This window comes from Peromyscus maniculatus, chromosome 10 (genome assembly GCF_049852395.1).
Source record: "Peromyscus maniculatus bairdii isolate BWxNUB_F1_BW_parent chromosome 10, HU_Pman_BW_mat_3.1, whole genome shotgun sequence".
NCBI lineage: Eukaryota > Metazoa > Chordata > Mammalia > Rodentia > Cricetidae > Peromyscus > Peromyscus maniculatus.
The window spans coordinates 97,433,463-97,454,698 of record NC_134861.1 but is presented as its reverse complement, the minus strand read 5'-3'; the positions used below and the strand labels follow the sequence as shown (position 1 = coordinate 97,454,698).

Here is a 21,236-nt window from a genome sequence, read left to right as displayed (position 1 = left end):
CCTTCAACTGAAGAATGGATAAATAAAATGTGGTACATATACACAATGGAATACTACTCAGCAGAGAAAAACAATGACATCATGAGGTTTGCAGGCAAATGGATGGATCTAGAAAAAATCATCCTGAGTGAGGTAACCCAGACTCAGAAAGACAAACCTGGTATGTACTCACTCATAGGAGGATACTAGATGTGGAACAAGGATGATTGGACTGCTACTCACATCACCAGTGAGGCTACCTGGAAAACAGGACACCAAGAAAGACATGGGGATCGCACAATGATGGAAAAATGGATGAGATCTACATGAACAGCCTGGACATGAGTGGGAGTAATGAAGGGTGAGGGTCAAGGGAAAGAGAGCTTGGGGGAGCAGGAGATCCCAGCTGGATCAAGAACAGAGAGGGAGAACAAGGAATAGGAGACCATGGTAAGTGAAGACCACATGAGAATAGGAAGAAGCAAAGTGCTAGAGAGGCCCACAGAAATCCACAAAGATACCCCCACAAAAGACTGCTGGCATTGGTTGAGAGACAGCCCGAACTGACCTGGTGATGGGTGATGGGATGGCCAAACACCCTAATTGGCTTGCTAGAAACCCCATCCAAGGACTGAGGGATCTGGATGCAGAGATCCACGGCTAGGACCCAGGTGGAGCTCCGGGAGTCAAATTAGGGAGAAAGAGGAGGATTTATATGAGCGAGAATTGTTGAAACCAATTTGGATAAAGTACAGGGACAAATAGCCAAATGAATGGAAACACATGAACTATGAACCAATGGCTGAGGGGTCCCCAACTGGATCGGGCCCTCTGAATGGGTGAGACAGTTGATTGGCTTGATCTGTTTGGGAGGCATCCAGGCAGTGGGACCGGGTCCTGTGCTCATTGCATGAGTTGGCTCTCTGAAACCTGGGGCTTATGCAGGGTTGCTTGGCTCAGCCTGGGAGGAGGAGATTGGACCTGCCTGGACTGAGTCTACCAGGTTGATCTCAGTCCTTGAGGGAGGCTTTGCCCTGGAGGAGGTGGGAATGGGGGGTGGGCTGGGGGGAAGGTGAGAGGGGCAGGAGGGGGGAGAACAAGGGAATCCATGGCTGATATGTAGAACTGAATTGTATTGTAAAATAAAAATTAAAAAAAGGAAAAGAAAAAAAGAGATGGTTCAGCAGTTAAGATGACTGGCACCAAGCTTAATGACCTTGAGTACAATCCTGAAACCCATGTGGTGGAGGGATCAGCTCTTGTAAACTGTCCTCAGACCTCCACATGCATGCTATAGGTTACACATGCCCCACACATACATACACTAAGTAAATAAATAAATAACTTTGGAGTGAAAAGCACATTCCAATTTAAAATGAGAAATTGAAGTCACTTCATAAACTATCCAATGAATTGTGATTTTTTTCTTAGATATCTTATTCAAAACAAGAAAGAACATAAGTTTGAGTGATGTGGACATTCTGGAGCCCTTGGGTTGTGCTGGTGAGATATAAAATAGTACAGTGGACTTGGAGACAGGACAGCAGTTCCTCAAACAATTAACCCAATGACCTATAATTTGGCAACTCTGGATTTCTGCCCTAAACAGCAAAAGTCCAGAGCTCAAACAGATAATACTTGCACATTCAACAGCATGGTTCATAGCACTCAAAGGTGAGAGCAAACCACATTTCCAGCCACAGATGAATGGGAAGCAACACAGCACACACACACAATGGACTATTATTCTGCCTTACAGAGCCCAAGACATCCACACACATGCCACACTTTGATGAACCTGAGGACATTAGACCAGTGGAAAAAAGCCAGCCAAAACAAACAAGAACAAAACCCAAACAACAACAAAACACAGATAATTGTGTGACTCCAATTCAGGGTTCCCATATTAGTCATATTCAATGACAGAAAGTAGGATGGTTGATGTCAGGAATTGGGAGTGGGTAACATGGGAAGTCTTCTTTCAGAGCTACAGGATTCCATTCAGGAAGATGAAAAAATGCTCTACATTTAGAGAGTGGTGATGGCCGCATAACATGAAGCTACTCCATATGCTAAAACTGGTAAAATATGAAATGTGTAGTGTATATAATTTCATGTTATCTGCACACAAACACATGTGAAAAAGTGAGTTCTTCCACTCACCCTTCAATGTACCAACACTCCATCACATGACACAATATTTATTCGGTTCTTGTCACAAATTCCAGTTCTTTTCTTTTTTTTTTTTTTTTTCAAGACCAAGTTTCTCTGTGTAGCTTTGGTACCTTTCCTGGAACTTACTCTGTAGCCCAGGCTGACCTCAAACTCACAAAGATTCGCCTGCCTCTGCCTCCCAAGTGCTGGGATTAAGGTATGTGCCACCACTACATGGCTAAATTCCAGTTCTTAATGATTTATATAAGCTTGGACCAATTAACAGCATTTTCTCAAAAATCAGGCTCCAAATTTGCTTACCTGATCTGGACTGCAGTACAATCATTTTGTAGGAAATGGAAAATGATGCCCACAACCATGGCCAGTATGGTTGTGACAATTAACTTCCAAAAGAAAAGGAGGAAAAGAAAAAAATTTCCATTAGGATTAAGTAGTATTCTACACATTGTCCATTATTTAAGATATATGGTTCCCTAATCAAATCTCAAATCAGTGAGATAAATGCTATATTTTGGCCAGAGTCCCCGGAAGAATATGAAACACACGTTAATATGTGCACTCATGTTTATGTGAATGTGTACTCATGTGCATGTTGGTGAACATAAATGTGTCTGCATGTGGAGGTCAAAGGTTAATGCCAGGTTTTCCTTGATGGCCCTCCACTTTCTTTTACAAGGCAGGTCCCTCACTGGATCTAGAGCTCACTGACTTGGCTTGTGTGTTAAACTGAAAATTAAGGTCTCTGCAATCTGAGGCTCTCACAGCACAGACCCTGGAAAAGCTAAGACTTCTCCCAGTGCTCCACCAGGAACAGCCAGTGAAGGGCTCAGTTCAGGTTCTGAAACATGGATGACACAGGGTGGAGAGAATGCAGGCACCTGGGGAGGTTAGGGGACAAACCAAAGTAAGAGACGAAAGTGTTCACCTAAACTGAGCTCTCAACTCTGGTGCAGCGAGCATGTGCAGTTTCTACTTCAAGGGGTTTAAAGAACTGAGGCTTTCTTTACTCTAGTTAGAAACAAGTTCACCCCAGGCCAGGGGACAGCTCAGTGGCAGAGTCCTGCACAACAGACACTAGACCTAGCCCTGATCCCCTCAACTGCAAACCAAATAACAAAACTGAAGATGACTCACAACCCAGTTCCTGGCAGTGGGATTTTGTGTGCTAAGAAGGGGTGAGCTGGTCCTCACTGTGTCTCCTCTGGAAGTCTGTGCCTGTGTGGGAACGAGCACTATTGCTGTCACCACAGTGTTCAGACAGCGTCCTCTGGGTCACCTGATGCCCCATTGCCCCTCATCTCTGTCAGTGCTGCTCCATAAACCACAGCCAGAGCGGCCTGTGCTCAAGTATCATCTAAGCTGCAACTCCTCCAGATCCTCATCTACCTCCATCCACTCAGTCCGTGTAGACAGTCACAAGGACCTGCACTGCTTTGGTTTGGGGACAAAAATGGCTTTAAAAGGTGCTTCACTTAGCAAAGGTGTGAAGCTACATGATGTTGTAACTTATTTGAAAAAGTCTATTATTGCTCTGATAATGTCTTAAAGGTAGAATATTATGATCTAAGGGAAAGCATTCTTCCATGTAACTTGATAAATTAGAAACCAAAATCCCAGAGCTTGGAGATAAGGCTCAGCAGTGAAGAGCACTTATGCTCTTGCAGAAAACCTACATTTCAGTTCCCAGCACCCAAGTGGTTCCTAACAACCTTCTGTAACTCCAGTTCCAGAGGATCTGATGCATTCTTCTGCCTCCATGGGCATGCACATGATGAATATATACATGCAGGCAAAACACCCATACATAAAAAAAAATAAATTTTAAAAATTAGTCCTCAGTTCTTAGCATGGCTAACACACACACACACACACACACACACACACACACACACACACACACACACACACTTCATACCTAATGATATTGCATCACTGTTGAACAACAAATGAGTAACCCAATTTGATGAATATAACTCACTTTTTTCAATCATATTGGATTTTTTTTCCAAAACGAACATATAAAAATGCCTCTTTTATGACATAAATGCCCAAGTAAATGACAAAAGTGTTTGGGGCAAGTGATAATATAACTCAAATGGTAAAAATATTCACATACATGCAGGGGAGGAAGCAACATTGAAATATGAAAAGGGCAGCACACATGTTAGGAAGTAAGTGGTTTCATTACAGCCAGCAACAGGAACTTTCAGTGTTCAACAGAAAATAAATTCCTGAGAATAAAATAACAACACACTAACAGCAGAACTGACTATAAGTTCTGGTTCACAGGGATAGGGATGCAGGTCCGTGGTAGAGTGATTGTCCTCTCATGGCTGAGACCCCAGGATCAAACACTAGCACAGCAGAATCCTCAACATCATGAAATTAATATAAATGAATAAGTGATGGCCCAGTGGGCTGGAAGAACCACATTTCTGTGTGACATTTATGTTAAAATAACAGAAAACCTTAAGGCATGATGATCCTTGTTACACAGCCAGTTTAAAGAAAAGTGGAACCTCACTTCCTCCCAGTTCCCAGTCAGCTGACAGGGAAGAGCACTGTTCAGTCCAGTCACTATCTGTGTGTGAACTGTACTCTTTGGCTTCTGCTTTCACACTGGACTCCAATAAGGAACAGCACTCTGCAATGGGCTCATCTCTCAGGCAGTGCATGCACAGGCTCCCTCAGAAGGATCAATGGCCCTGTTTCCTCATCTCATGATTTCAACTACAGATCAGCCCCCTTTCTCTCCCCAGTCACCTCCACCCTCCTACTCAAACTTTCTCCAAAGTTCCTTCTTTCATCTGACATGCTACAATTGTATCTGTTTATTCAGTTACCATCGATCCACCCACATGAAAAGTTACAGCAGGACAGACGCCCTTGACTCCCTTACTCATTCCTGGACATAAGCTTGTTCGATGCACTGGTGAATTAGACAGGTGTGAGGAACTCCCAGGTGTGCTGAATTTCTTTTTTCCTTCCCTGAATTAAATTTCTTACTTGGACTAGTCATTATGGTTCCAATAAATAAATAAATAAATAAATAAATACACTAAAAATGTTTTCTGTAAGTAAAAAGTTTATCATGTTCTACTTAATTTATTGAATATTTCCATATGCTGAGTGGAGATGACAAATACATGGAAGGGAGTAGAAGATAAATGTGACCTGAAGTAGACTGACTCAGAAACAAATTGTTCCCACTTTAGTTTTTCACAATGCAACTAAAATAATTCATCAGATTACCCGAATTTTAGTGATCCGTGCAAAATCCTGGAAACTTTTGAATGAACGACAGATAATCCACCTGAGTTGATGCCAGAAGGGGGTGACATATGTGATCTCCTCCAAGGCTGAGCTCCTCTCTGTCTTCTGCTCCCCCAAGAGTGGATCCAGTTCAGTTCTCATTTCTCTGTATAAGGAGGACTGGACATACATGTTGGCTAATTTTTCTGTGACTTGGTGCCGTCTCTCAGAAAGCTCTTTATATTTGTAGGCTTTGGGATAAAAATGGAGAAAGACAAGAAAAAGACAATAATTTAAGTGATTTTTCTGAGATACTTTTCATAAATAACACAAATTATATATCAGTTTTTCTTTAAGACAGTCTCATGTACCCTACACTGACCTCAAAGTTGCTATGAAGCCAAGGGTGACCTTAAACTTCTCCAGGTCCTCCTGTGTCTGTCTCAGGTGCTGTGATGGCAGGCATGCTCCTTAACACCTAGTTAAGTAGTGCTCCCTGTGGCTTGCTCTGCCTGCTTTCTTATAGAACCCAGGACTACCAGCCCAGGGGTGGCCCAACACAATGGGCTGGTCCCTCCCCACTCAATCACTATTAAGAAAATGTCCTACAGGCCTGCCTACAGTCCAATATTCTGGAAGCATTTCCTTAACAGAGGTTCCTTCCTCTCAGGACTTTAGCTTGTGTCAGATTGACATAAAACTAACCAATGTACCCTGTAATATCCACACTTTGTACACATTGAAGGCCAGTCTGGCTATATAAGCAAACCACATCTAATAATAACAAGAATAATAAGACAAACAATAAGTACATTTACTTTCTAACAAAAATCTCCTTTGCAACTGACAATATCATATAGATGGTCTTTATAAATTAAATAAAAACACCAATCACTAACAGACAGCAAAGTCTATTTGATAATATTAGGACACTGAATTAACATAAAAAGCTATATTCTAATGAACCACACTGTTGTGTTTTGATGAAATCAGTTAGGCAAAAAAAAATCTGACTCTAGAAGACTCACATACCTTCATGTCCATCTTTCTCTGTGTCTAATATAGCCGATAAACCTCCATTAATGATGTCCAGGAAGAAGTCTGCAGGGTTGTTGTGGGAATCATATTTGTAACCTACAAAGAGGGCAAGAACACAAACCTGAGGACCCTCTTTCAGAGAGTGGGATGGGGAGGGGAGACAGAATCTAAAACTTCTTCCTCTTCTTGCCCCTCCCCCATTAATTTATCCATTCCTATTATATATACCCTCATAATATTTCAGCAATATATCTGTTTTCCAGTCATATATATGTGTGTGTGTGTGTATAGACATTTATGAACATACATGTATGTTTATGTGTATGTTATACATATATGAACACTTCCTATGAAACAATTATTTAAATTTGGCCTATATTTTTATTGGACTCCAAAGACTCACAATGTTTACACATTTGTAAATGACAAAGATTAATAAAAAAACAAGTAGTGATGAAAAGTAAGTATTTAATCCTATATTTGGAAAGAGATCATCTATAAGTATTTTTATATTTTGCTAAAATGAAACTGACAACATGAACCATTACAAAATACTTCATCATCCAATCTGACTCTGAAAAACTCAGGCAGACCAAAAACATGAGTCCACGGAAGCCAGAGATTTGAGTCACTACAGCCACCAAGCACTGCCTAAACCTGAAATGCAACATTACTACTAAGTTAAGTGATGTCTCCACAGCTCCTCAGAGTCAGATCACACTAGGGGAAAACTGAAAACCACCATCTGCTACCTGAGCAAGTACAGGATGATGCTGGGCTTTCCAAAGCTGTTCCAGTGACAGATAACTGGGCCTGAGGCCAGTATGTTAATTAAGAGAGTTACCACAACTGGGAAGCAGGACAAGAGGCTCAGGAAAAATACTGTAACCCAGGCGTGACACAGGACAGCAGAAAGAAATAGGATCTGAACAACAAGACCGTGCTGCACAGCTAACAGAATCCTGTCACCAAATTAACCAAAGGTATTTAAAATGGAGAATCCCATTCACAGTAAGTCTGCAGGAAGGTCAAGCAGTACTCCTGGGAAGCCCTGTTCTCTTGCCAGATCCCCTGAATGAAGGAGATCTCACAGCAAAAGCCAGCCATACCTGCAGATGTGAAGTACTCCAACGCCTCTTGTGCAGGGCCGTGATACATGACTTTTCCTGAGGCCACTAAGGTGAGGCTATCAAAAGATCTGAAGATGGAGTACTGAGCCTGGTTAATGGAGAAGATGACTGTCCGTCCCCTCATAGACATCCTAAGATCAAAGAGAGAAAATCATAAGTCACTGTACAGTGGAACCTGGAAATTCTCAAAAAAATATTTTATTCTTGAAGTTACACTCTTTGTTCCCATTTCAACTTGAATTTTCCTTTAAAACACTTCATTTCACTCATATTATGCACCTGATAGAGAAACCAAGCTCCAAACTTTTATTTAAAAGACTAGGACTTCTAAAGTGTAGGACATCATCTAAAGTGTAGTCTACGGTCTACTCAAGTGTTATTATGTAGATCCATGCACAGTCTTCTCAGACACTGAATCAGAATATTGGGGAGTCAGTGCAAGGAGTCCATATCATGAACAGACAACTAGGGTGATGGGCAGGTTCACTCAAGCCTGAGACCAATGACAGAGCAAAGATTACAACTAGGGTTGTATGCACAATTCCCTTCAATCATTTACACTTTCTGCCTCTTCAGGAATTGGTTTTCATTGTTCTAAAACTGTGATTCACATTATAACCACTTGTTCTCCCTGCTAAACCCTTCAGCAAGAACCTCATCTCAATTTTCACAATATTGGCATAAGGCATTTTTAATATAATTCCCCCCTTTTCTGTTGCTAAGGCTTAGAAGATCAAGCAACAGGCCGAGGAGTCAGTTAGTAACAAAGCAGGGATTTGATCATTGGTTTAATTCCATAACATGAAAAAAGAAGCTGAACTACCATTTCAGGGAGTCATATCTTCTGTTAGAAGAAACAATAACCCAAAACACTGTTTAAAACTGCTTTGAAAAATTTCTATAAAAGCTGGGTATGGTGGCATATCTGTAATATCCCAGCACTAGGGAGGATCAGGAGTTCAAGGCCCTTGGGTACATGAGAGCCTGTTTCAAAAAGACAAACAGAAAGAATGAAGGAAAGAGAGGGGTTGGGAGGGAGGATGAAAGGAAGCGAGGAAGGAAGGAAGGAAGGGATGGAGGGAGGGAGAAAGGAAGGAAAGGAGAGAAGGGGAAGGAGGGGGGAGGGAAACAAGGAAAAAGAGAATGAGAAAGCTGTGAACTGGAGTGCACACCTTGAATTCCAGCATTTAGAAGCCAGAGGCAAGGTGATGTTGGCCTGGGCTACAGAGAAAATGAAAAACCATGAAACTTCAAGGAAAGCATCTCATAAGCATATACTATGAGGTGTCACTCTATCCAAAGATAGACAGCCTCAAAGACAGCCAGGCCAGATAGTAATATCAATACAGATGGGACAGAAGTGAACAAGGATTCCTCATGAGCAAAGTAGACTTGCAATCCATCTGCTGCTAAAATAGAGTACCACCAGCTAAGAAGAAGAACCAGCTGTACACAGTGTGAACTAAAATATCTGTCCAGGAAACTATGAGAGCTCATGGCTACACAGCAAGGATTGTGTGTGTCTGAATGTGTTTGAAGAAGGAAGGAAGCAGGGAGAAGAAGAGACATGGAGGAAGAGAGAGGTAGATAAAAAAGAACACAGAGAAAGATAAATAGCTAGACTGGTATGAATTAAAATATTAAAAGAGGTTGTAGGAAGAGAAGCTTAGGCTCAGGAAAATCCCTCTGTCATAAGCTGGGACATCAGGTGGAGGGTAGTAGAGAGCTTGCAGACTCAGAGTAGACATGACAAGAGCCTTCCTCAAGTAAGGTCTAGGATCTGTGGCTTCAGTATCTCCTCCCACAGCATTTAGTTTGGAATCCTGGGCAGCATCTCAATCACATTTACAGAGTCACACCTACCAGATCACACCTAGAGAAACAGGTGGGTTTTTTTTTTTTTTACGTTAAAGGAAATTTTTAGTTTAAAAATAAGTATCCTTGTCAACAATTTCTTTAAATTTTTTGTACAGGGTGTTTTCCTAGAGTGTCTGTCTGTATATCATGTGTCCTTGGTGCATGTGGAGGTGAGAAGCCTGCAATAGATTCTCTAAAATTGCAGTTACAGATGGTTGTGAGCTGCCATGTGGATGCTGGGAATTTAACCTGAGTCCTCTGGAAGAGCAGCAAGTGACTCTTAACTGTTAATTCATCTCTACAGTTCTTGTCAAATAATTCAATTTAAATATATTTATTTTAAATATATAAATCCTCATCAAAAGACAGAATAAGATTGAACTATATTTTATGAAATTCCTAAAATAGAATTAAAATATAAAAACCTGACAGTGAAGGGGCTCCCACTAGCCAAACTGGGGTTGGTTTAATACTTAGAATAATGAAGATTAACATATTACAGCCCACTGTACAACATAGGAACTGAGGAGGGAAACCTTTCCACACAGTGTCATGTCAACTGGTGAAGTGATTAAAACAAGAACAGAAGATAGCAATTCACAGCACAGCTGGTTGGTGGAGATGAGATAAGGAGCACAATGAAGCTATGACAGCCAACTGTTCCCTGTCAGACTGTTAGTAATCACAAGGGAAAATTGTAATTTCATATGATATAACCCAGCAACCACCAGCATGATTAGATGATCAGGATTCAAGCCAGGGAAGCGTGATGGATCAATGGGTAAAGACACTTGAAGCCAAGTCTAAAGAGTTTAATTCCAAGAACCCATTTGGTGGAAGGAGAAAGCCAAGTTCCTCAAGTTCTCCTCTGACCTCTATATGCATGCTATACAAATCATAGACACAAATACACACACACACACACACACACACACACACACACACACACACACACACACACACACACAGCCTGTGGATACCTTAATATCTGGCTTCCAGGATCCAGAACTATGACAAATTTAACTTCTATAGTCTTTAGCAGTGCACTAGCAACTTTCCATCCCTTCAGGCTACTGGGTTCTAGTCAACTTAGTCTATTTAATGTTCCAGACACATCAAACCTGCTTTGCCTCAGAACAAATGCATTTTCCCCTCCATACAGCACTCTGTTCAGATCTCACACTCAGCTCACGTGACACTTGCTTGATGGTTATGGGGACATTGATTTAAAGCAGTGCTCCACCTTCTCCACAGCCATCTTTCCCTATGCTCTTGTCTCATTGTTCTTGATGTGTTTTCCTTGTTAATTGAAGTTCCCCTCTAATAAACAAGGAAGAAGCTCTGTCGCTTACTTCTGAATCTCCTGCACCAAACACACACACTAGTGACCAGGTATTGAGTGAATAAAATTTAAGGCTCCTTTAGCACTTACCTTCTCAGAACGGAGATGATGTCAGTCATAGTGCTCAAGTCTAAGCCAGTGGTGGGATCATCCAAGAACAGAATGGGATGCTCAGCGACCAGCTCCATTGCTATACTGGTCCTTTTCCTGAGCTCCTTAGATCTAGGCTGAAGCAGCAATGACCATCATTATCAACAAGAACAACCACAGTCATTGTCATTTGGTGAACTAACCTGTTCCAGCAATAAAAGATTATATCATTATCTTGAGAAGCAAAAATATGGGCACTTGGGAAAAGAAGGATGCTTTTCTTTTCCAAGTGAGTAGAAAGAGGCTCAGGTCAGACTTGATATGAAGCCCATGCTAATGACAGTTACTGTTTGTTCTTTATCAAGTCACATGTTCTAGGGTAATGAGTTATCACATTCCAAGACTGGCACAGTGGAATCTCTGTCTAAGGAACAAGATGGGATATGGAATGTGGTGATACATTGTGTACCCTAATAAAATTGCCTGAGGATCGGAGGACAGAGCCAGTCACTAGAATTGACATAGAGGTCAGGCAATGGTGGCACACATTTAATCCTAGCACTTGGGAGGCAGAGATCTGTCTGGATCTCTGTTAGTTCAAGGCCACACTGTGCTATATGAGATTGATCCAGTATAGGAGAGAAACAGATCCAGGTAGTGGTGACACATGCCTTTAATTCCAGGAAGTAATATGGCAGGGCAGAGAAAGGTATATAAGGAATGAGGAAACAGGAACTCACTCTCTTTAGGCTGAGGCTTTCATAGAGGTAAGAACTAGGGGCTGGCTGTTCTGCTTCTCTGATCTTTCAGCTTTTACCCTGATATCTGGCTATGGGTTTTTTTATTAAAAGACTATCTAAGATTCTAACAACAAGGGCAAGATGAAGTGTCTCTAGTAATTTAGTAGTCATTTAACACCCTCCTAACACACACACACATACACATGCAACACAGGCACTCGACACAACACACACACACACAAGTACATACATATTACATAATACACAGGTACACACACAGGCAGACACACAAATATGGTGCTTTTTATCAAAATTTCCACATTAATTTATTAGGACCTTATTAATTTCCTAAAGACTTTGCAAACTGACATTATTTCCACTGTACAGCATCACAAAATTTATGACTCATCCTTGTAGGGAAATCCAAAAGGTGGTATAGTCTACAGGTTAAATTGGCATAGTCTTTGTACCAGTCAATATCATTGTGTAAGGTAAGAGGGAATACCAAGGTTTAGGAGAACACAGAAATAGGGAACAGTTCTCCCCAAACATGATAACCAAAACCATGATCAAGCCCTACTGACAACATACAACAAAGGATGTCTGGGTAATGTGGGTGAGTGTGGTCATGACATGGCTGAGAATATAAAGGAAATATTCATTTTGATAGTTAAGGATAGAGTTTCTAGGTCAGTAGATGTCCTTATTTTTATGGTTGAAAAGTATTTAAGTAGTCTGCAGGAAGATACAACCTAATGTTGTTTTAAAATGCTGCAGTGAGAAACAGCTTTAGTGAGTATGCTGTTGTAAACACTAAGAAGCCCAGAAGGCTGGTATTAGCAAGCATACTATTGTGCTAGCTATATAACTGTCAAACTTTTACAGAAACCACATATTGCCTCTATATTTCTTGAATCAAAATCTTATGAAAGGCTGAAGAGAAGTCTTAGCAGGAAAATGCACTTGCCACACAAGCCAGAAGCCTGGGATCAATACCTGGAACTCACATATAAAGCTATATGTGGTACAATGCATTTGTAATTCCATCAAGATGGAATTACAGTGAGCTGGGAGGTGGATCATGAGCATCAGGAAAATCAGGCATGCTTTAAGGCATCAGTGAAATAAGACAGACCCTGACTTAAAATCAAGGTGGGAAGCGAGAATGAACCCTTGACAAAGATGTCCTATGACCTCCATGTGTGTACTATGGCATTCAGGCAGACACACACACACACACACACACACACACACACACACACACGTGCGTGCGCGCACGCACACACACACACATGAATGCACACACATCTTTTTTGAAAGCTATCATTAAAAAATTATATTGAAGTTCTTGCAATCTATTGCATTTCATGACCTCAGGTAGTTAATAAGCATCTTCCTGTGTTGTCCCTAAAAGACAGGTAAACAACTTAGGGCAATGACTAATTATTGTTCTAAAACAGAACAAAAGAGAAAACTTTATTGTAAACATAAAACCACATAATAAACAGAACCAAAGCAAACAAAATTCCATCACTCAAGAAAAAATAAAGTGTGGTAAACATCAGTTGTTTATTATTTTCCCAACAAGACAAACATCTCATAAAAGACTGTAGAGAAGTATATTGGGAATCAACAGCCAGGACCTTCCTGTTCCCCACTGCATCTAAGGAGGAACCACCACAGGAGTTAATCCATGAGAATAATATTCTGGGGAGCACATTTCCATCCATACCACCAAATGTCTGCTCAGCAGATATCTATGTATAATCTTCTCAATGAGTCGATGTCACTGTGAGAGACAGGACGGTTTGGAGGACACAAGAAGAGGGAAACAACCCTAATGTTGAAAAACTCTAGGCATATAATAAATTAAATGCCTGATCAGGTTCTGTAAACAATGTAATAATTGAAAAAAAACATTTGGGGAAGGTGAATATTTGTAGACCTGATGGGGCTGAGGAGATTCAAGATTTTATTCATTTTGATAGTTAAGAATAAAATTGTTAAGATAAGCATGTATATTTAATTTTTAAAGATTAAGAATAATTAAGTATTTAGGAATGAAGTATTATATAATAGTCTTTTAAATTATGTTAGTAAGAAACTAGTTAGCTATGACATAGTTAGCTGTGAAGTTCATCACTTATCTATTACCCCTCCTGATTCTGCACAAATCCTCATAGGAGTCACCAGGTCCACTCCTTGTTGCTCTTGCTCAAGTTTGTATCATTAAAACCTAACACAGGAGCTGGTACTAAATATTGACAGACGATAAGGAAGGAGGGAGTAGGAGCAAAAGGCTATCCTATGTTTTCGTCTAGATACTAAGATAAAATGTCTTGCAAAAAGTAAACAAGGAGTGAAAGGTTTTATTTCAGCATAAAATTTCAAAGTACAGTCAACCATTCAGGGAAGTCTAGGCAGGAAGCTGATGCGGCTGGTTACATCCAGTCAAGAGCACAGAGAGAATGAATGCATTCAGGCCTGTCAGTGTTCAACTCACTTTCCCCGTTCTCATGACACCCAGGACCCAAACTCAAAGAATGGTGCTACCTGAGTGGGCTGAGTCTTTCCACAGCTATTAACTTAATCTTAAGACAGTCACCTACAGAAATGCTCACAAGCCAACTAACTACAATTCCTCATTGAGAGTCCCTTCTACGTGATTCCAGGTGGCTCCAGACTGTGTCAAGGTGACAGTTAACACTAGCCACCAAAGACAAGATGAGATAAAAACACAGAAAGGCTACAGAAAATAACAAGCACTGAACAAGTCAGAAGGAAATGCTAGAGAGACCAAGTACAACCCTGGAGGGAATAAATGCAGAGTGACACACAGAGCCAGAGTCCTCAATCCCACGCCATGTGTCAGTCCAGAAAACATTCTGAAACAACAAAGGGACAAGTCCTCGGGGAAGAGACAATAAACAGAAGAAAGCACTTGTCAGATTCTCCATGAGTCAAGAGTTTAAGGCTGAGGAAGAGGAAGCTCATGTGAGGAAACTTGGAAATGGCCATGTGAGGAACACTTTTCCCTCCTGGATCACACTCCATTCCCAGGTTTAACCTTTGTAAGAAGGCTTCCCAGCTCAGTCTCCACTGTACATCATGTAACCAGTCACTTACTCACTAATACAGAGAGCAGCCACCTGGACCACACACATGAGAGGAAACTGATAACAGATGGTCATTTATCAACACAGGGAAATTTTTTTTTTTTGGCTCTAAGTCTTTCAAGATGTTTCTTCACATTACCTGAACACTTGAATCTTCATCCAGATGGAGAAGTTCAAGGACCTCATCAATTCGCCTTCTTCTTTCATCTCTCGTTACAGTCATTGGGAGTCGAAGAGCTGCTGAGAACTCTATATTGTCTCTCACAGTCACTGTGTCCATCACCACGTCTTTCTTAAGGTTAAATAGTATTTCAACTGAACATAGTTATCACTAAGAGAAGCATTCTAACAAATGTGACCTAATCCTCATATAAAACAAAAAATATAATACTCTACTGAAAAATAAGCCTTCAGCGTTACTGATTTCAAGTAGAGAGCCTGATGCAGTCACTTTCACCCCCTCATGCCTTCCAAATAGAGCACAGGGATTTAGGTGACTGCTACCTGTAATGATTTGCAGAAGTCATCTTCTATGCAGTGGAGAAAGATGAAGGAATGGCAAAAATCGGACAATAGTCCTTTGTAGAATTAAATCACAGCTGCAATTGCTAATACTGAGCCACAGTGGTCATCCTCTAGTCCCTCCCCAACTTCTTATTTAATAGTGCCAGACTCAGGCTAATGAGACATCAGGAAAAGCTAGTGTAGAGAAAGTTGGACCTACAAATGTGTCATATAATCAATCAAAAATGCACAAATCTATAAGCTGAGCATTTAGCCATACAGAAGCAGGGCAAATCTCACATTACAAACCCACCAACACTTACTTGTGGTACATAACCAGAAGTACATTTGAAATTAGCAGGTCGAGGTTTCCCATTTATCAAAATATCTCCTGATAATCAACGTGGATCTTTCCTTGCAGCTAAGACATCCAATAACCTACAACAGGTAATATATGTTGTGAAGTTTACTTTGTCTCTTCAGTAAAAGCTATCACCTTTTGGCTACTCAGAATAAATATTCTACATATCATAAGTTTAACTGAAATCACACACACACACACACACACACACACACACACACACACACACATTTCTGCTCATTGTGTGCTCTAACACAGCCCAGAATTATAAATGCAAGACGTGATCCACATGATCACACCTCTCTGCTGTCTGACCTTGAGGACTCAAACTGGTAATGTACTGCTGCATTTTGAGAATTAGGCCTAGTGATTATTTCTTGTCCCCAGAAAACTTTGTTTCATCTTTCTAGTTTTAATATTATTTCCCCACATTAGATAATAATATGACACAACACCATATGCCAATCACTCTATCATTTCCTATCAGTAAAGTGGCCCTAGTAGAAAATTGAATGCACCATCCTGCACATTATCCACAGCAAATGAGACCAGACTCACACATATAGACTTACAGATATACTCACACAATACTTACAGACTCACACATATACACTCACAGATATATTCACACAATACTCACAGACTCACACATATATGATCACAGATATACTCACACAGTACTTACAGACTCACACAGATATACTCACACAATACTTACAGATTCACACATACACACTCACAGATAGACTCACACAGTACTTACAGACTCACACATATACACTCACAGATATACTCACACAATACTTACAGACTCACACAATACATAAATAACCCCTGTGGAAGTGATTTTACAGCACAGAAACTGGACACAAAGGGCACGCATGTGCTTTCCGTTATACTCACCAAGATCTGCTCCCATCTTGAGGTCCCATGATGGCATTGAGGCCAGGTCTCATGATCCCACTGTAAACAGAAAATCATACTGGGTGATTTGTCTATTTAAAAGAAGTTATATTCATTTAGTGTCTACAATGAGTATGCTGTTGAATTTGGTTGAAATTTGATACAGGATATAAGTATAAATTAATAAAATTAAAATAATAATAGAAGCCTATTATTTACAAAAGATGTCAATTGCTAGTGGGGACAGGAAAATGCCACGGATATCACAAAAGCACTTTTGTTTATTATTTAAGTGATTTATCTTTTTTGAAACATGGTACATCTAAGTTCAGTTTCCCTTAAGCAAGCAGCAGGTTCTCATGAAGACTCTGTTACACATATGGGATTTATGTGTCAAGTATACAACAGCTTCTTGCACATGTTTGATGGTCAGTATCTTCATATAGCCCTCGTAAACCTCATCACAACAAACCAATGGTTTATGGAATCTCAGTAGCAGTGTCATTACTTTTAAAATAGGATCAAAGCATATTAAGTAGAAGTCCAAAGACTCGGAAGAAGCTCTCCAGAGGACAGGATCACTGCCAAGTTTAACACTCAAAACAAACTAAAATAAAACACTTCCTTAATCAAAATAAAAAACCCACAAAATGATGGTTTCCCTCCCTGATAAAGAGATTAGAATACAATCAGTTCAGAACTGGGAGACATCCCTCAAGTAGAGGACATTCTTCATTGATGTATAGGTACAGCACAAACACATAGTATGTCTCAAAAAAACAAACAAACAAACAAAAAAAAACATGATTGATTGATTCAAAGTAGCAAATAGCCAGATTGAAAAAGGCATATTCTTATAGAAAACTTAGGTATGTTCCTATTTCTTATTATTTCATATCCAGACAACATGTCAATCCTTTGCCCTGCCCATTGCCCTCTTAGTAAGAAAAATGGTGGAAGTTCTGGTGGAGGAGCAGAAGTGACCAGTACCCAAGAACAGAGGCCATGGTTGGGGTGGGAGGAAGAGTCTATACAGACTGAGCGGTGAAATCTTGGTGTGTGTGCTCTGTCCTCAGAATTTGGTTGGAAGCATGGCTTCTCCATGTTATGGAACAATGTGTACAATGTTGGTTTTAGCTCTTCTTAGCTCTTAATGAATTTTGAGCAAATACACGAGGACCTGGAATTTCTGCTGTTGGGACTTCCTCATTGCTTCCATCTCATCACTTGTAACTGACCCAGACAGCCTGTCAGAAACTCTCAGTTCAGTTAGGGAGGGTTTGTGCGTTTAGACACATATACAATTCCCTTATATATTCAAATTTCTAGGTATTAAATTCTCAATATTTCTTCATCATATGTTGATTTTAATAGTATGTTTGTTATTATGTTTTCATCCCTAATTTTATTGAACTAAAATCATTTTTCAGGGTGTTTTTTGTATGTAATATGTCTAAGGGATTGTCAAGCTTGTTTGTGTTTACAAAGAACCAACTTTCTGTGTCATTAATCCATTAAGCTGTTCTTTTAGTCCCCATCTCATTTATTTCACTGTGATCATGAATGTATCTGTATATATGACAAGGTGAGGCTGGGGGATGGTTCACTGGGTGAATCACTTGCTGTGTGAGGGGGAGGACCTAAGTTAAACATCCAGAATTCACATGACGTTGGGTCCAGTAGTGGGCACCTGGAACTCCATGCTCTGTGGAGAGATGGAGACAGACAGGAGAATCCCAGGACTCTTGCAGGCTGCTAGCCTGGCGCACCCAGCAGTGAACAGTGAGAGACTCTGTCTGCAACATGGTAGAAGGTGAAGACCAATGCTCATGGTTGTCCTGTGATGTCCTTGTGCCATGGGTGTGTCATAGTGTCCTCACATCTGCACATGTGAACACATACACATACATACACTTAAACACACACTAAGCAGACATATACACTGAATACACACAAACACATACATACACACACAAAGAGATAATTGATAAAGAGAAAGTCTGTGTTGGTTGAAAAGTTGTTCAATGTTTTGGTCTCTTTAGTTCATGCACATACCTGACATTAGATAGTCTTTCTCTTACACGTGTTTTTTTATGAAATGGAAAGTCACTCTGCACTGTCTCTCGATAGCTGATGTTATGAAAACTCAACACAGCCTCTCCAGTCAATGTGTTCAGGTCAATGGTGTCCATTCCAGGAAGGTCACTGGGATTTCTTTCTATCATCAGGATTGTAACAGGGTCATTATTGGAAGACATCTCCAGAGGTTCTTTCTTCCTGTAGAAGGAACAGCAATAGTGAGTTGATGGTACACACACACAACATTATTACATAGCACAGCTCACTTCAGGATTGTTTTAAACTGCGCAATCATAGGCAGATTCCTTCTTGATGTACAAATTCATATGACTGTGATTACCTAAGGATCCAATGAGAAGCAGACACAACTGGGAACATAGACTCCCCTTAGACACCAAATTCCTAAGAAACAAATGAGTGCTAATGAATAGAGTATAAATGTGATTCATAATTCATAAAGGAAAACAGGGACAGATCAGGGGGCAGATTTGTCTTACTTGAAAAGCATATTATAATAAATATAAGTTCAGATGTAGACTACATGACCACCATTACCACATGTCCTGTGTGTATGTGTGTGTGTGTGTGTGTGTGTGTGTGTGTGTGTGTGTGTGTGTGTGCATGTGTGTGTCTGATTATGGGGTATAACATAATAATAAGTTGGACTTGCATAGTGATCAGAAGAAATTTCTGATATTTCCAGACTCAGACTGTACCTCTGGGCATCAGGCATCTTCAGACACCAAGAAGATGAACTGCTGACAATGACATCATCATTGATGGAATGGGAATGTTGAAATTCCAGCAAGACTTAGATTTTAAAATGATAATGATTGGGGACACCAAATCAGTAGCTAAACATCTTAGGACTTTCAAAGAAAAACAATACAAATTAAATACAAATGTCTCTTTTCACGAGTTATTAATGTCTGCTTAAAGTAAAACCTTTAGTGAACAGAGCTTGTCAAACAGTTTAAAATACCATCTTCAACACAGCTGGTTTTCCTTTCTAAGAGCTGACATCTTGGTGATGAGCTCCTGCCTGTGAGGGACCAGCCGCTCAGGCAAGGCTCCTCCAGGAGCCACCTTAAAGCAGACAGGGTGGGAGCAGCTGTGTGAAGAGCTCTGATGACACCAACCAGAGCAGCCAGGGCTGAGGGACAGCAGCACTGGAGCCAACCCAGCCCCCTCCTGCCTTCCCTCCTGCCATGAGCACCTAAAACCTCAAAAGTACAGGGCGACTCCAGAAAAGGCAGGAAAAGAAAACCTGCTAAACACATCTGTCAGATGCCCTGTTATTCCTGGGGTAACTATTAGCAATCTGTCACCAGGCAAACCTGGATCCTCAGAACAATGGCATGCTCTAAACCCTGTGCCTTGAGATCCAGAGGGCTCAGGCTTTAGAAATTCAGACAAACCAAACTAGGGAGCCAAGCCTCTGGCACATTAGTGTGCTCTAAGCAGACATTGCTGGAAGCATGTTAAACTTCTCCTGCTCAAAAACTGTTATCCAAAATTTCAATTGCAAATTTCTAGCATGTCAGTAAACATGATTAAATCTCCCTAAAGTGAGACATAGAAAGAGGTTCACAAGTAATTCAGACTGAGATTAGCAATCATTAACAATATGACAATTGATTGCTACATTCAAAGATAGAAAGGAATTACAGATTTCTAATCACAAGCCGCAAAATCTATTTTAAAAACCATCATAATTAAGATTTCAGAAATGCATTTAGTAACCACTTAAACACTGATAGATTAAGAAGGAGAACTGGAAAAATACACAACTGATATTAAAATGAAAAGCATTCTGGATGAGAATTATCATAGGAAAAAAGAAGCTCCATGCTGGAAAGACAGAGAGCTACATGAGAGCATAAGAAGTCTGCAGGACTTGACAGCAGGGTCTGAAGTAATTGAACAAGATCGCATGTGAGGGGGAACCTGCAGAAGACAACCAGCACGTAGAGAATCACTGGCCTGGGCCTGAGAGGACAGGACAGTGCATGTGCAGCCTGTGTGAGGCCAGGGCAGCAACTCCAAGGTCAAACAGGCTGCCCTGGTGACAACAGGCTGTCAGGAGGAACCCATCACTCTCATGAGCCTAAATCCAGCTCGGGTATTCCACCTGAAACTGTCTCCTCCTGCATGGCAGAGCAGTACTGGGATAAATCATTGAACCAGTCACTGTCATGGGGATGCCATGGGAAAAACATGCATGGATACACTTATGTTGTCCACATGTCAGAATATTGAAGAACAATGCATTCACAAGCTGCATCAACTTTCTTGCCTTTCATTTCTCAGGCACTTTTGTTTTTTCTGAGGCTTCTGCTTCTGGCAAGTGTAAACTGGTTCCTTCCCATCTGAGTGACCAATATTGTCTCTCAGATCACAGACTGTATTGAACACAGTGATACACAGTATCAAGAACGGTTACAGTGGTGCAAGGTTAAAGCAGAGTTGTGGAAGGAAAACAGAGTTGATACAAGTGCAGCAGAGAGAGCTATTCTGGAACAGGGTAGCCAATAAATACTCAGTTGGTTCAAGGCACAGTGTCAGTTCAAGATCCAGAGAGGGTTCAAGGACAGATTGCTCCAAAGCACAGATCTAACTCCAGGCATTAGGGGTCTGAACAAATGGGAGCTCAAGTGAGCCACTTCACTT

General features: G+C 40.7%; 2 pseudogenes across 2 annotated transcripts in view; both read right to left on the bottom strand.

The window, feature by feature from the left end:
• The window catches only part of LOC121826366 (ATP-binding cassette sub-family G member 3-like), a 129,323-nt pseudogene that overhangs the window by 79,993 nt on the left and 28,094 nt on the right, over window positions 1-21,236 (bottom strand). The gene's annotated exons all lie outside the window — the stretch shown is intronic.
• Window positions 1-21,236, bottom strand: part of LOC121826351 (ATP-binding cassette sub-family G member 3-like) — a 62,300-nt pseudogene that overhangs the window by 25,249 nt on the left and 15,815 nt on the right. The window contains exons 2-10 of the transcript XR_013043074.1: window positions 18,543-18,764; window positions 16,488-16,547; window positions 15,547-15,661; window positions 14,859-15,011; window positions 10,864-11,000; window positions 7,554-7,705; window positions 6,439-6,540; window positions 5,407-5,657; window positions 2,455-2,537 (exon numbers count right to left, since the gene is read on the bottom strand). The product of XR_013043074.1 is annotated as an ATP-binding cassette sub-family G member 3-like (transcript). The remainder of the gene's footprint in view (window positions 1-2,454; window positions 2,538-5,406; window positions 5,658-6,438; window positions 6,541-7,553; window positions 7,706-10,863; window positions 11,001-14,858; window positions 15,012-15,546; window positions 15,662-16,487; window positions 16,548-18,542; window positions 18,765-21,236) is intronic.